General features: G+C 37.3%; 1 non-coding gene across 1 annotated transcript; it reads left to right on the plus strand.

Annotated features, from left to right (window-relative positions):
- The first annotated feature begins 12,126 nt into the window (after positions 1 to 12,126).
- Mir2003 (microRNA mir-2003) lies at positions 12,127 to 12,216 on the plus strand. The gene has a single exon (NR_036420.1). It is a non-coding gene; the product is annotated as a microRNA mir-2003 (primary transcript).
- Positions 12,217 to 17,919: the final 5,703 nt, after the last annotated feature.

Genomic DNA, 17,919 nt, shown 5'->3' on the forward strand with positions numbered 1-17,919 from the left:
TTTGATAATATCCAGGCCACCCATCCATCTCTTAACATATAGTGTGTGATGTCGGGGTAATAACTTCCAAAGCACTGTATTGCAGCGAGAAATGGTACTTCATAATATGATACATCCGTGCTTCGTAGAAGAACAGTATATTTTTTATGTCGTCCGCCCAGTGCCAGAATGGAGTATCTCCTGTTTTAGTATTTCATAGTTAATGTCCTGCTAGCTTCAAACTGTTGATTTTCTATTGTAAAAATTGTGGGAACTGGGAATTCCTTTTTACTATTCCTCGTTCCTTGTCAAGGGGGAAGTTCATACTGGAACTGGGATGGATTTCATGCATTTTATCATTCAGCATTTCCCGGATTGATTCATGTCTAGTGGCTTAGAGCAGAATCAGACTTAAATAATGCTACTACAGTTTATGCCAGTTTCGTTGAGTGTGCTATTGTATGGTAGTAGACGAAGAGAAAACAAAGGGGGAGAAAGTTGTCTTTTTTTACTGATTTGAATGAAATAGCAATGAAAATCATTTCTATATTGCTGAACCCACCTCTCAGGAGATACTGAACATTTACAGGAAAGAAGCCCTTGTTGTGGAAACCTTTTTTTGATGAGAGAGAGAGAGAGAGAGAGAGAGAGAGAGAGAGAGAGAGAGAGAGAGAGAGAGAGAGAGAGAGAGAGAGAGAGAGAGAGAAAGAGAGGTAAATGTAAAAGGTTAGGGTTGGGGGTTGGGGAGGGAGTGGGGTAAGAAGAAAAGTACAATGGGAATTATTTCGGGCCAGTTTTTTTCTTTGTCAGCATGATTGTGTTCACCACTCCCTTAATAGAATCTTGGAGTCAAGCTACTACTAGAGGGAAAAAAATGAGAAAGAGAGAGAGAGGGAGAGAGTGATATTATAATTTTGGTCATAGTTCATGCTGCTTGTTTTCATATAATGCTCTGCCCATAATTACTCCCCAGGTTCTGCTAGAGCCTACCCACTTCAATACCAGTACCTGGGTAATTCCCATTTAGACTAGCAGAAAATATTTTATAGCTATACGAAAATCGTACAGCTATACAATAATTCAATTAGTAATTTTTCTTCTCTTTTTTTCTAAGCTGCATGTCGAATACACGTAGCAAAATACAGGATAATGAAGCGTTATATAAAACGGAGGTTTAAGCGAAAATTTGGAAAGACTAATCTTCTGGTATCGAGGTTCACTTTTAATGTGTTTATCATATTGTAGAAAAACATTAGGACATGGCTGGGCTTAAAATGACTGTGTGCTGAGGGGCAGCCATCTAAGCTGATGCTGAAACATGCTTGCCGATAGTTTCTTCATTTAATGTTTCTTCACAAAATATTTTCTTTTCACTTGTGTATGCCCCTTTGCTATATGATGGTACTTTCTAAGACATTTATTAATACATGGTTCGTATATATTTCCCTGTGTGTGAACAGGCTCCAAGTCTCTTCGTTCCCTGGTCATTTCTGAATCCATCAACGACCCTGAATTACCCACTTGACTCTTCCCACTTAGACCCCAGTAACACTGAGGGAAAAAGAGAAAGGAAAAAAAAAGGAAAAGAAAAAATAAAGGACTACAGACCTTGATCAAACCTGTTTCATGTAAAGCTTCACAGGGAATATTATACGGGGGCTCAGGGCGAAGTAGCCCCCGAAATGCCAAAAAGAGCCCCCTAAAATTGCATAGAGTTCAATGCAAAACAAAATAAAGAGTGTTATTTTCATGCAAGCAAGCTTGAAAGGTAGCCCCCAAAATTTGTAAAGTATTTTTTTCCCCTGAAGCTTCATTATACAGCATTTCGCTACATGTATACAGCATTCAGCTCAAATACTGATTAACTTATTGTATAGCTGTACGAAGAAGGCAGCTTTACTACAAATCAACTCCGAATTGACCAATTCTTGATGATGAGGGGTAATGCAATTTCTTGTTCGGTCCGTGGTCGGTTTGGTGCCAGTCTTGGTGTTGTAACTGCGGTATTACTATTAGGCGCCTTGCTATTAGGCCTACTTGCTAGACCAATGGACCGGACGTTATACCCATGAAGGTTGGCTAAAGGTCATTAGTAAATGCAATTAAAAGCTATAGGCCTATAGGGAAGAGGGACAGAGGGGTGAATATTATAAGTGTTATAGGGTGTCTAGAAAAAAATGGTAGGTTTTGATTTTGGTTTGAAAGGGATCCTAAACTGATAGACTTGACAGCTATAATCTATGCCTGAGTAAGAATTGCTAATGGTCATTAATAAATGCAATTAAACTGTTGACTATTGAACTACTTTCATTGCCATAGGCTTAATACATGCTCCCAGTTTCAGTAGACAATGGATTGAGAGGGACACAGTGAATTCAATAGTCCTTATAGGGTGTCTGAAAATTGGATAGGTTTTAATATTTGGCGAAAAAGGTTCATAAGCTGCTAGCTGGACTTGGCAGCTACTATTATACATTCTGTACCTGTTTTGAATCTTAACCAGTTTTCTTTTTTATGTGACATTTGAAATACTGCCTGCATACCCTGTAAGCAACTGCATTCTATATCAGTTGTTTTGCTGTGACTGGATGAGGTCTGGAATGAAAGACTACTGCACAGCCATACATGCAGCTCCCTATTTTGCAATGAATGACCCCAAGCCCTAGATTTGAAGGGGGGGAAGGGCTGTATTGTTACTCAATTATTGCAACAATGAGCTGTTTGCTGGTATAATAATGACCCCAAAAGGGCTTCATTCAAGGACCCTGATAATGACCCCAGAAGTGACCAGCTGGTCAACAATGAAGTGACCATGAGCAGAAGCCTGACCAGTGCAGGGAGCTGTCATGGGCAGTGTGAAATTCAATCCCATGTTGTCACAGTTATATTCAGACTGGTCAGACTTCATTGGTCTCTCTATTCAGACCTCATTTCATGCTTGTGGGAGCATGAAATGTTTTGACCGAATGCACTCTAGTTTCTACATGTATCTAATGTAAAGTAAGAACTTTTTTATTGGACCAATTTGCTGTGCATGAGTCTACATAACTTTGATGCATGCTACACTTACAGCCTTTTCACACACAGCTACAATTCTATAAACGTGACTAGTATAAATGTGTTTCGAACGTGTTTAAACTAATCACGAGCCTTTCACACACAGAAATTTCGGTGTGATCGTTTCGTGATTAACTACTGCTTGTAAAATGCGCAGTAGTGCCATTGCGCATTGAAGGTCATGTCACATCAATCAAAGCGCATGCTCCATCCAGTTTAAACACGTCTGAAACACGTCTGAAACACGTCTGAAACACGTTTAAACACGAATAACCTTTCACACACAAAATGTCAAGCTCACTAGATACGAACTTCGTATCTGCAGCCTGCTTTTAGGGGTGTATGCATCGCGACTTCGTATCTATCCCAACATCGTATAAACGATGTTCACACTGGGAAATTTTGTCTATAAACATGTTTAAAACTGTTGAGTGATTCTAATCATCTCTAGATACGATGAATTTTAGCTGTGTGTGAAAAGGCTGATAGTCTCTTCAGCATTTCATGCAGGATGGAAGATTGTGGAAACATTTTTATTATTTGAAAACTTCGAATTTACCATTTCAAAGTTGAAGCATATCCAAAATTGAATGACCCCACAATTTCACATATATTCACATACATGTATATTCACAAAGCTTATGAACATGGGAGAGTTTCCACTTTGTGAATTTTAAAATATTTGTTCTCAAATATTGGAGTTGCTTCCTGATAAAGCAAATGTTGTTCTCTTTTTTTAAAGAATACTTGTAATCGTATTGGGGAATATACAGTCGCTGGTACTACCCAAGGATATGTGTCATGACCATGGTATCAAGCTATTGTCTCAGAGGAAAGGAACAATTTTGATTGGACCATGAGAGAGAGAGAGAGAGAGAGAGAGAGGGGTAAAGGAAATTAAGAAAATATGATTTATCAAAAAAAGGATGTATTTCTACAAGAAGTCTGGGAATGCACTACTTTGTTGGGTCTGAAAGGGGTAGACTAGCCTTGTGGTCAGCAATGCTGTGGTTTTTGTGGTCAGTCTGGCCATTGTCCTTGCTAATAGGCTGGACAGTCTGCAGATTAAATCAATGCCATGGCCAGCAGGGCAAGAAGAAGGTCAAGGTCACTTGAGTCCAGCAGGCAAGCAAGTGGTCTAAGACCGCCTAGTCTTTGCTGGTAAACCCTGATTTTCTGGTACTGGCTAGTCCAAGGTATGTGGTCATTTAATGCCCCATGCATTTCCGACTATTGTGTAGTTCTGCATTTAAAATTGACATCATATTCGTCATTTCTCTTCATTTTGTCTCTTCTCTGATCTCTTAGAAGTACAAATAACTTAGTACAGTTATACAACAAATTAAAATCTTGGAGCAGTTCAGTAATGTAAGACACAAACTATCTTGGGTTTGCCCTATTTGTTATACTTCAAGGTGATTCGTTTATTTTAAATTAGGTTGGATATTAAGTATGGGGTTGAGATGGACAGAGATGAAAAAACAACGGAAGTGTGGAAGAAAAGGGAAATATGAGAAAGAGGAGTATCAAGGGAGATGTGTTGTGTGCAATAGTTTGAAAATAAAGCACAATTTTCTTCCTATTTTTCTTTCATTGGGCACCCCAAAACATATTTACAATGGCTATTGATATGCAAAATACAAGTTTATGAGCCAAATGGAAAATTCAAACTTTCCAAAATGCTGCTCTGTTTTACCATGTTTAAAAACAGTTTTAAAAATACCCCGATTTATATTTCAATTTGATAAAATTGAGAAGATATAAAGTAGGTTTGTCTTTCTTAATTTTTAAACTGGTTTCTAAAATCCTGGGAAAACAATGCATCATATGAACCGACAGGTCAATGCGTTCAACACACACTAAGCGGTTTAAATGAAAAGGGGTTAGGAGGGTCTAGAAGCAGAGACTAGGCGTGCCTCTGTGGACTGTTGTTGACTGGTCAAGCCCAGGGGCCTAGATATTAAAAGCAGGAAGTAGGTCACTGGTCATTCAGAGTGCATTGTCCAGGGCAGTAGTAGAAAAACAGCCATAAAATAGATGCTAAACTAGCTACACGTTTGGTGAAACTGCATGGTGTAATAAATAAAAAAAAAAGGTCTTTGCAGCCTGCAGAAAAATATGTATTTTGCTCCATCTCTGACAGTATTGTTGTTGCTTGATATTTTGTTGGGCTTCTTATCATCAGAATTTAGAGGTGACGGCAACCTACATGTACATGTATTTCGGTGTATCTTCAAAAGCATAAATGTAATTTTAGAAATATTTTATTATGTTTCTTACATGTATATCATTGCATTGCAAATTTGCAACAATAGGTTACTACGTGACTTCAATTTGCAGCTATTTTCAATGTTTTCTCTGAATTAAAATTCAATGTTAATAAATAAAAATTTGGTTATACAACAGTTAGTTCATCAGGAGCATAATATGTGTCATTGTATCATTCACAAATGTTTTGTATAACAAGCCTAATTTAATTTCCCCTAAAAATGTTAATGTTTCTGAATTAGTAATAGCTGATCCACTGAAATAGATATGTTCAGTGCAGAGATCATGTGTAATGCATGCACTGTACATGCACAAGTTTTTTCACTCGATGTAGTGTAAGAGTTGAAGAAATAGAAAATTCCCAACACAAAAGCACGGTCAACAGCAGTACAAGGGTCTAGATTTGAAGACTACCATGGATGGTCTGACTCATGTCTGGTCAACCCAGCAGGGAGCCAGAGTGGGAGGTCACAGAACTAGGTCACAGGTCATTGGAAGGTCATTGTGAAAGATGGAATGGCATGGAAAATATCTGGAGAAAATGCAGTCCTGATGTTTTTGCAGATGCATTGTAAAGAGAATGAGCTGTCGATCAAATTTAGATGAACTTACTGCTCCTCTACACCAGTGTATGGTGATTGCTAGAAATATGTTTATTGAATCTAAAGTGTTATTGTATCTTTTATATTTGAAGGAGTACAAATTATAATGCAACAATCACAAATTCCAGCAGAGGGTACAAATCTAAGCATTTAAAACCGACCACATATCTAAGATGTCAATACATTTAATGAGGGTACCAAGCTGGAAGCGGCTACTACATTGTACATGTAGAGTTTGAATGGAGTAAAAAATCAAATAAATTGATATTTTACATGTCGGGGTTATGTTCACGACCACTACTACTAATAATAATAATAATAAGATATTTGTATACCGCAAATTGCAAATTGCCTCTAAGCGGTTTAGAAGAAAATAGCTGATAAGTAAAGGAAACAGAATTTGCATTACAATTTATATCAATTTAAATTACCATTAAAACTTGGTAATGCATGCCCCCCCCCCCCCCCCCCCCCCCCAAAAAAGACAATTTTAATACAAGTGAAGTTTATCCACTGCTTATAGATATAATCTTGCTTCTGGAATTATGTTTTCTTCTTCCCACTCTGGGAGTTAAAGATTGCCGCTTTACCGCTCTGTACCTAGAGTGTCACTTTGTTCACTATTTAAATTATATTTACGTGGTTCATGCAGCCTTTCATTTCTTTTCCTTGAACCTCGATAGTTACATGGTTCGTGCAACCTTTTTTTTCTTTGAAAGTCAATAGTTTTGTTGCATTTCTGTTTATGTTTATCGAATGTGCCATTCCTATGGTAACATTTCCATGTGGGGGTCACTTACACTTTACAGTTAGATTACACGGTTCATGTAACGTTATTCCTCTATTGAACCCCAATAATTGTGTTGCATTTATTTTCAGGAGAACAAGCTATTCTTATGGTTAAACGTTTTCTTATGGGGTCCATTTACAGTTGTGTCGTTGAAAATTCATTGTACCTAATTTTCTTCCCTTGATGCTATGGCAAAAATGAAGTTGTGAAGGCCCATCTTTCCTTGCTGACTATATTGTTGAGATGCAATCTGTCACAGATGAATGAAATCATTCGCACTTTAACAAAAACGTATGCATTAAATTTGGTTACATTACCAAAATACATTGTAGACTATTGCCCCTAATACAATGTATATCACACAGTATTGTACATGTAGGTGGGGATGGGCTAATGACGTTCAATGCAACTGTCTACAGCTGCAGCTGTTGTGTAAAAGATCAAGGGAAAATACCAATGGAATACCTTGAATTCAGACTAGGCAGACAGCCCAGCTCAAGGCATTTGGTTAGTCTGCGACCACAGACTCAATTCTGACATTTAACAATCCCCATGATAACGCCATGGGCCCTAATTTAATCAGTGTCTGGCTGTGTCGTTAGGGGCAGCTACATGTATAGTCTGCCATAGTTATTAATTATTGAATACTTTTTAGTTGTCACTTTTGGGAGCTCATTTTGTATTTGCTTTGTTTAATTGCAGTGAGATTCTATTGGTTTGATTTTTATGTAGGCATATTTGTTTTTGCATTTATTTTCATTTATTAGTAGTAGTAATAATTCAGGTAGTGTTATATGTCTGTTTTCCAGACCTGCTTTTTAAATTGCCATCACCAGGGTACATACTGCTCCTGTCTTTTATTTTGTTTTTAAAATTTCCACTTGTTCATACAGACTGTTAAGTCTACATGCTACAATGGACTCCATTTTAACTTACATCACCCTGACGTAGTTAATGGTTCTATTCTAACGGTTTTGTGTCTGCAAACTAGCATTGCTTGTTTGCTGCATGTTTACCACCAGCCATTGTATTGTGTTCATCCATGCTCTTATCAAATCCTGTTTCAATCTTGCCAGAGTAGTCTCTTCCGCAGCCCCGCTACCCAGGGCGTTTCCCTCGGACTGACTAACATCAAAACCAGTCGACCGACTACCTCAGAATTTCCAATCAGCTGAAAAATGTGATGACTGATTCTTAGAACCTTTAAAATAAAGCCATTGTGGCATAGAATTTTTGGATTTATATTTGCAGAAGGAAGTATTTATGAGCAGAAATAGGAAGTCGGCATTGGTTTGCTGTACATAATTTTTAAAGCAGTGTCCAGTACATATATAACGCATGTCCACCATGTAGCATAGGGCTTCTGGTTGCCGGGTTCATGGAGAGTTCATGGGTCTGTGAGGTAGACTAGCTCATCTCTGTATTTCTGTCTGGGTTGGCTAGCTGACCTAGTTGGGAGAGAGGGCGAGAGGGGAGGGATGGGGAGACAGACAGACAGAGATAACATGTATGAAGAGATGGGTAGAAATAAACATGCAGGGATGAACTAGGAGAAAGGGGGAGAGGGAGAGAGAGAGAGAGAGAGAGAGAGAGAGAGAGAGAGAGAGGGGGGGGGGGGGAGGGAGGCAAGAAAGATGGGCAACATAGCTTCAGAGAGAGAGAAAGAGAGGGGGAGAGAGGGATGGACAGAGATAGCAATACAAACAAAAAACTAGGAGAGAGAGAGAGGGATAGTGGGAGGGAGCAAGGATGAGCGAGGCAAGAGGGGCGACATAGCTTCAGAGAGAGGGAATAAGAAAGAGTGATCTAGAGATTGTGAAAGATAGAAAGAGAAAGTATTCAGTACCGGTATAAGAGCTCAGTTTGCTGTACATTTAAACCATGTCTAGTACATATGCTACATGTCCAGCACTGAGCATAGGGTTTCTGAGATAGAGGTAGAAAGAAAAGGGAGAGTGTTGGAAGAGGGTGGAAGAGGGTGGGAGAGGGAGTAAGGCAGTGGTGGTGGGGGGGGGGGGGGTAATAGGAGGGAGATAGAGATAATGAAAAGGCATGTCAGGTGTCGATATCGACTCCAGACTGAGACACATCCCTAATGCATTGCGGGGTCTATAGTTGTAGGTTGTGTGTTGCCCAGAGTCTGGCAATGCAAAAAACGTGATGGGCCTCGTGCTGTCTGCTAGTGTCTGTGACATATTGAACATTGGTCGAGAGCAATATGAGAGAAAGAGAGAGAGAGAGAGAGAGAGAGAGAAAAGAAAAAGAGAGGGAGAGGGAGGGGGATAGAAAATGGAAAGGACTTGGAAAGGACAAGGACAAGTGTGATAGAGATAGATCGAAACAAATTAATTTGTATAATTAGAAATGAAGGGAGGAAATGAGAGAGAGAGAGAGAGAGAGAGAGATAGAGTGAGAGAGGGAGTGAGAGAGAGAGAGGGAGTGAGAGAGAGAGAGGGGTTTGAACGAAATGAAATGAGATACCATAAAAAAAAGCAGGGAAAATATATTTTGACTACTGGTAAGCTTAATGAAGGTAGGATGGATGAGGTTAATATGATTAACAAACGTTTGGAGAGAGAGAAAGATATTATTAGAGAGGAACCAATTAATATTTCTGTATTTTATGATATTAGAATGCAATACTGGACACACAGTTTAAAGTATGAATCGCTGTCTGTTGATAAAGCTGTACATTTCCAATCATTGCTAACGTGTAATTTAAATGTGATGTTGTATCAATGCGGTAATGTCCATCAAATTTTAGAAAATTATAATTTTGCAGTTTGCAGTTTATTTCAAAGCAAACTAAAGATCTGCAGCTGAGATACATGTAATTGTAATGAAGATAATTTCATTAAATTGAGAGAGTAAAATAGAACAGAAGGAGAGAGAGAGAGACAGATAGATGGGGGGGGGGGGGGGAGGGTTTGGAGTTAGAATTCAAAAGACAGCCAATCGCTAATTTAATTGCTGTCTGGTTTTTATGTACACATAAAACCTTCCCTACCTACCTGCCTGCCTGTCTGTCTGTCTAAGCTCTTCTCATTATGTATAATGTATGCAACCTCCATTCAGCGTTATTGCTAAGCCCTCAGTTCACCATATTGTCTCCTATCATACCATGCTAGTCTACATATCGATACCCGTAATCCACTCCCGTGCCTGAGGCCGGCCGGCAGATTCTCCTACCCAAATATGAATGCTTCAGTTGTATGCAGAGTAACGGAAGCTACTGTAGAAGTTGAAATATTTGCGGTACATTACCTTTCGCAGATTTCGCGCTAAGATCGGTGAGCGCGAATTTTAGAACTCTTGAAAATTTAAGCATGACTTTTTTGAACGGGCTGAATTGCATGCAAAACGAATTTAACAACCTGAGCATATGTTTTCGGGTCACTCCATGCGAAAAATTAATCATGCAAAAATAACAGTGTTTACAGTCATTTATTCATTTTGAAGGAGAAATGGTTGTGTGCATTGTTGTGACATACTAGGATATCAACCATAACAATGTTTGCTCAAATTGAGTTTAAAATAAAATGCATAGCCAGCTTTATACATGTACTTCAGCTTCTTGGCTAATCAATAGTATAGACCAAAATTTCATGTGATGTACATAACACGTGATGTAATGCTGGTATAAAAAGAAACACATTTTAAAGAACACGTTTTTAAGGAAAGATTTTGAAAAGCAGCAACTGAAACAGGAAGGATTCTGTCGGCACAACTTTTAATTCATTGCATTAAAATCTTCCAACAGATGATTTCATCTTCCACGTGTAGTAGAAGATCTCATACCCAATGTTACAGCATAAGCATTGTGACATCATCAGCATTGTGACATCATAGGCATTGTTACATCATAGACATTGTGACATCATGCATATAGGCATTGTGACATCAGGCATTGATGTATTTTTGCCCCAATCTCAAGGAATGACCCGTATATGGGACTCCAAATATGTCTGAGTGTCTGTTCAAGCTCATTAAGTGAAACCAATGGGTAGCTCCAGTCTAGACTAAATTTGCCATTCGATATAGACTAATCCAGCCATTGAACAATTAATTGATCGTTTGACTGATCAAGCCATCATACAATCAATTGCTAAGCTTAGTGTTATGGGGCCCATGCACAGGCAAAAAATGAGTACCCTCCCGAGTTTTATATTACCTTGGATATGTCTAGTTAAAATAGGATAAAGAAAGAAATTGAACTCATTTAATATGAGTTCTACAACCTAACACTAATATTACCTGTAACGCAAAGCTTGATATATTGTACAACATATCGATTGAACATCATGGTACATTGCAACAATGAACATAGCAATCAACTGCTAATTTATCGTTCTGTAACGGGAAGAAACGTTGCTGACATAGTACTTGAAGAAAAAAAATCTTTGGTTTATTTGATATTTGGATTGGTATTGATATCGATTCAATATCTCGAGTATTACATTGCATCTCTTACCCAAAATCCTATGGGATGGCCTTAATTTGAACCACATCGGCCAACTGAAGTTTTAGGAATAGAAATTGCTGGTATTCTGATCTAAAGTCGTATGTTAAATGAAAAAAGATAAAAAGTTGCACATGACATCTCAAATTGGCAACTCTGTCATGTGATCTTCAAGGACTTTGTTTACCGTTTGAGTTTTTTTTTTAACTTGAAATTGGTTAAAATCTTCTTCCTCGAAAAGTTTCATGTTGACTGTACGGAGTCAAAGTTTTGAAAGTCATTTCGAGTTCTCAAGGACTTCTCCCATTGTTTAAGAATGTCAGGAACATCATTTCCTCAAATACGTTCCACTTCAATGTGTGTAGCCAACAAAGTTTGTTGAAGTCATCTTAAATTGGCAACTCGGTCAGATGACGTGCCAAGGTCTTCCTCCATTGTTTTCACACTTGATAATGCCTGGCAGAAAGTTCCTTTCTCCATGAAGTTCCCTATTCAATGTGCGTAAGTCAAATCCTTGTAGTTGTGGAAGGAATTTAAATTGGCAACTCGGTCAGTCATGTGACTTGTCAAGGACTGTTATCCATTGTTTTCTTCCTGAAACTGTCATCCTTTGATCTTGAAAATAACCCGTGTTCAGACTACCTGCTTTTATCGTACAGCTTTATGTTTTATTTTCCTAGTCTGAAAATTGTATTTTGAAACGTCATATAGGGTCATTTTAGGGTCTGTGTACACATTCCCCCTTCCCCGTTAATAATTCATACATTTTGGGGGTCTGAGTAAGAATTTGGGGGCTAGAGTTAAAATTGTGACCATTGTTGGTCCGGTAACTGTGTAGTTAACCCTTGGTTATAATGTCCAATGACTTGATGCGAGATCTATTTGCAGAGATGAGAGTTATACCGTAGTTGCAGAAGAAGTTTTCTTGCAGGTGGGACGGTTGGCGGCAGAGGGACCTTAGCAGACCTGTTGCTGGTTGGCCTAAACCCGTAAGGTCTTAACTTGTGCTGGAGTTACAAGTACACAGGTTATGCCCTTTGGGTAGTAGGCCGGACAGAATACTCATCGGCGATAAAATTTGATTTGATTGCATGCTGCTTTTTTAAAGATTTAATTTTGATTATTTGGTTTATTTTTGTTTTGTGTTCATTATTTTCATTTACTCTTTATTTACATTTCATTTGTCATGATTGACATGACCTAATTGGCTATTTCTGTTGACCACTACAACTGATTTTAATTTTGATATACGTAATATGTTTTCACTGCCACTTCCACTACACTACCATTGCCACCACTACTATTAACACTACCACTGCCATCACCACAACCATCACCACCACCACCACCCCCAGTAATATACCACTACCACCCCCCTCCCCATTACAACCACCATCACCACCACCAAACTACCACTACCACCACCAAACTCCCACTAGCACCGCTACTACCACTACCACTGCTGCTGCTTCTTCTACTACTACTACTACTACTAGTACTACTACTACTACTACTACTACTACTACTACTACTACTACTACTACTACTACTACAATGTACTACTACTACTACTGCTACCGCCACCACCACCACCACCACCACCAGTATTACTACTATGTCTACTACTAATAATACATTTATTACTATCACTACTTCTTCTACTCTCACTTTTACTACTACTACTACTACTACTACGACCACCACCACCACCACCATAATAAAATGACAGGACAGCACTCCTGCTACTATACTTTACTACTTCTACATCTACTTCCTAGAAAATGACTACCACAACTACTTATGATAACAATTAATAAATCCCTTCCCACTCCAAGCTCATTCTTTTCCACTCATACATGTATCCTACTCTTCATCAAAAAATCAATTAGAAAAGTCGTGATCTCTCTGTCTTTGCGAGACGAGGGCTTCATCAACTGGCAAAAGAGCATGTCTGGTTCTTTCAAGCGGGAAATTAAGCACTACCGAAAGCGAAACAGGATTTACTGTGAAATGTATTGCAAGCGAACAATACTCACTTCGATACTCCCATGAATATATTTGTGAAGGCTAGATTTACTTTGCATGACAATATCAATAGGAATTTCGTCCACATGCATTCATGAATTAATCCTAATGTTCTTCAAGATGACCGTTGTGCCAGTATCAGGCAGTATAGTTGTGTAATGTACTTCTTGAATACATGTACATATACTTTATGCTATTATAATCAAGGGACAATGATTCTTAAGGAACTGTATAACAGTTCAGCAGACTTTATGCAAAATTTATGAACAAACTTATTGCGTCAAGAAGGAAAAAATACACAAAATACACCCTACTACAATTTAGAAAACAGCGGAGTATAAATCAAGCTCACAATGTGCCTTTGTGTGAGATTCTTTATTGTGAAAATGTCATAAAAATATCTCAAAATGGAAGTAGAAACAAGTTTTACAATGGCAATTTATTCATGGTATTTCCAATAGCCACCCAGATTTGGGGCACACTTGTACATGTTATGTTTTATACCTCCCCATGTATGGGGAAACGGAACAGAGCGGAACAAAGACCGACAGTACCAACGTGCAACTCCTGGGCTTTCATCCAGATCCAAACCATTCAATCTTTAAAAAAAAATTCTTCAAAGCAATCAGCAAATAACCAATGTACACAACTTTGTTTTGAAATTGTCCTGTAAATTCCTGCTCTTGTCTAGGTAGTCATTGATCTATAGAAATCATGATGAACATTGACATATTCATAATTCATGTGGTATCGAGTAGATCAACATGTTTTTTGCTCTCTCCCACTTCATCTGTTTTTGAGGTTTTTGTGGTTTTTGTGTAATCCTGCATTTATTATTTCCTTTGAAATCAGTGAATACTTTTACCATTAACGTTTTGTTGACATCTGTGAAGAACATTAATGGTTTGTTCAAAATGACTTTTGTAATACCGGTAATTTTAAAAAAGAAAATCAGTTTGTTAAGCCAAGAGGGGCATTGACTCTTGTAAAATGGTAAAAATTAATTCCTTTCTGACTTTTTTTGAGTTGTTGATATCTTTTTAAACCATAGCAGTACAGTGTTTCCTTTTAGCAACATTTTTGCATTATCTTTTGATCTAGAATGCAAAGAATTGCACATTATACATGAGCAGAAAATTCACTAAAAACTTTATAGTCTATTTCCAATAGAGTACAATTTGTAATTTTCTAATGAGATCAATTTAATTGCAACTATTCATTAAAGTCTCTAAATTGGCTACACAGTATGAAATATAAAATCACTTTTTTTTAGTACACATTGGCAATTTTTCTAATGAGATCAATTTAATTGCAACTATTCATTAAAGTCTCTAAATTGGCTACACAGTATGAAATATAAAATCGCTTTTTTTTTTAGTACACATTGGCAATTTTTCGGTTAAATTCTGCAATTTTCATTCACATTGGTTCATTTTAATAAATTTAAACAAAATTATTTTCCAAACTTTGAGAAGGGAAACTGATTGATTTCATTTTGAAAAAGAGGAAACTCTGAACTGCTACGAGTTTAAAAAACAAGTGCATGAGATCTGAAACTATATTAGCCTAGGGTTTTACATTTCACACATTTACCAGGGTCATTTCAAACCAAGTTGTCAAATGTTAAGGACAAATTTCCTTGGGACTTTCCCTCAATATACTCTTCTTTTTAAAAAATATCTTGTTATGCATGCATGATTTTGATTTTCTCTCTTAATGATTGTATTTTATGTTTTTTTTATATGATTTATAATGTACAAGTGGGTTGCCTAAGTCTGACAAACATTTTAAAAGGTCAAAATCAATAAATCTAGACTTCTGATGGATGGCTTTATAAGTCTAAAGTGTCCTGTTCAAATCATCTTTCATTTTTTTTCTTCTTATCTTGAGTAGTCATGGAAACTGTTATGATTCATGGCCCAAATTTGACAGAAAGTAATATTCTCAACACGAAACTATTTTTGAAAAGAACATGGCCAAACAAATATGGATCCTAAAATAAAACGTTCAAAAGAGATCAGAGACTACATGTAAATGTAGAGTCCATTTCAATTTGTCCCTGTAACACAGATGAATCGGATGTGATCTTTACAGTTCCATGAAGCAAAAATATGACTTATGAATTTAAATCGGCCTCCTCAAATTATTTTTTGGTCATTTTTTTTTTATCAATCTCTGCAATTGATATGCCAGATTCCTGCTGTTTTTGTTATTAAGAACTGGGTGCACCCAACTTGTACAGATGTAAATTTTGTTTACAGTTTATTTTGCTTTGTTTACAGTATATTTTGCTTTGTTTACACTTTATTTTTGTTTACAGTTTATTTGTTTTGTTTCAACTCCGTTCCCTGCTGTTCTTCAGTTTTCGCGCATGCTTTTGGTTTTCTGTTTTGTGACCTCGACTTGACCCGTAAGGTCTAAACCTGTGTCAAAGTTCAAAGGCCACAGGTTTTCATCTTGGGGTACAAGTCTGGTGTCGCGTTTATCTGCACTGCATGCCAAAAGTTGAGTTAATTATGTTGTGTTATCATCGTCAGAGGCAACTTCTTTTTGCAGTTTTGTTTTTTAGTTGACCATTTCACAAAGTCATTTAAACATTTGACAGACCTCTAATGTTATTTCACCAATAATTCAGAAGAAAAAAATCCTTTCATCCTATTATTGGATTGTGGTGCATTTTATATGAATAAAAATATAGTCCAATTTGACTTGATAAAGTAGCTTTACAAATTGAATTTTGAATTTTACCAAAACTACAGTGCTTATTTTCAGTGACCTAAATATTTGATCAGAGGTTTGCCTGACACTTCATCAACTACACATGTACTACTTTTGGCTTCAATATTTGAATACTATTTTATGCAAATGCATCAAATTATTTAGAGGATGAGATATCAATTATTGAATGACTTTGTGAGCTGGTCTGTTTTGTGACATTATAAATTTATGATTTATATGAAATATCGTTTACATATTCATTTGTTTAATTTCCTGTTGTTGTAATAGACTAGTTTTTCTTTGCTATGTGATTTGTGGAGTTGATGTATTCCTTAGCAGTATTGAGAGAAGTACAACTGTTCCCTCATTATACCATTTGAAAACCATTGTTTAGTACAGTCCAAGACCCATGTGTGCTAAATTAGAAGAAAAAATGTATTCAACGGGTTCAATTTCCCTCAACTGTGTTTGTTTGGATATTTTTGTGCTGTAAGCATGGTCAAACAAGAGTTTCAATCCTTCTTTCATTTGTGAAAAGAAATCTCTGATAATTTTTGCTGTATCAAAACAATACTCTACAATCTTGCTGTGATATTCTTGCCAGTTAGAACACAAATAAGTCTTAGAAATCAACCATGTATATTTCAACCATGTATATTTCAACCATGTATATTTCTACCATGTATATTTCTACCATGTATATTTCTTCTTAGGATGTCCTTTTAAGTGGGCGACTGTTATGAATACAATTTATCTAGCCTTGTATTCTAATCTCGGCTGTCGTGTCGTTTCCTTGGCCTTGTTGCCGGATGTCTTTGATGCAAAGATCAAAATAGAACGCGAGTGTTGAAGAAGGAACAAGGATTAAAAACAATTGTTATTGTTATTGTTAAAAACTATTGTTATTGTTATATTTATAAAAATAGGGAAATTTGTTGACAGGGAATTACATTATATTATACGTAGGCTGTAACCTGTATCATCAACAGTGATTGTATACATTTCAAACATTGGTACAGTTCTCTTTAATATTTTCTTCATCTCTCCCCACCCATTGAGGGGGCTGTTTATTAGTGCTTTTAGTGAGCGAAATGCCTACATCCCTCTTCAATTTTTTTTATAATGAGTCTGTGATATATCTTGTATCATGTTGTGTAACATTCAGAACATATGCTTATAGAGTAGGCGAGAGTAGGCGAGTAGGTACATTTTATTCATCCGTGCACGATGTCTACACAGCCCCCACGTATCTCTCCTCTATTGTATAGACGCTTCTTCCTCCTCTCATCCTTCCCACTTCATGAATAGGAATTAACTTCCCGCTTTGAATAGCCCGTGCAATCGCCCCCTCATCCTCCCTCTCCCTGCGCAGGTGAAACGAAGTGGAGATGAATAGCCCTGTCTAGACCCCTTTTCACGGGGAACAATAGGCGCGATACTTGGGAGTGGGTTGCAGGGCTATTATTAGGGGAGACTGTGAATGGAGATGGGACTGGTTTACATTGAGGGGGTATTATTTTTGGGTCAGTTTCTTTGGCTAATTGCTCAGTTGAAGGTGAGAACGTGTCATTCATTGGCGGTTCAAGATAAAATAGGACGAGCTATTTCAAGTAACTCGTCTTATTCCGAGTTGTCTGTTCCTAAGGAAACAGTGCATGTACATGTAGACTTACTTCAATACGTTTGATGTACTGTTCAACTTGTCTGTTGAATCAAATACAATTATACCTGTCTATAAAGGCCACCCACTGGACATAGAGAAAGTAGCCACTGTAGACGGTGGCCTTTTTGTCAGGTTCGGCAAAACAACAATATGAGTTTATGAACTTATGCTCAAATTCCACATCAAACGACTCTGTGGTTCTCTCTCTCTCCAGGAGTTGAAATTGTAGCCCTCATTTTGTACACAACAAATGGGGTGAATAAAAACACTGCCAGTTGCAGAATTGAAGTTTGAAAAGAAAAAGTACTGTAATTTTGTCACCATACTTTTAGGAAAGTTGTCAATTTTGATTGTGTAA

The sequence above is a fragment of the Strongylocentrotus purpuratus genome, unplaced genomic scaffold, assembly GCF_000002235.5.
Source record: "Strongylocentrotus purpuratus isolate Spur 01 unplaced genomic scaffold, Spur_5.0 spur5_scaffold_1, whole genome shotgun sequence".
NCBI lineage: Eukaryota > Metazoa > Echinodermata > Echinoidea > Camarodonta > Strongylocentrotidae > Strongylocentrotus > Strongylocentrotus purpuratus.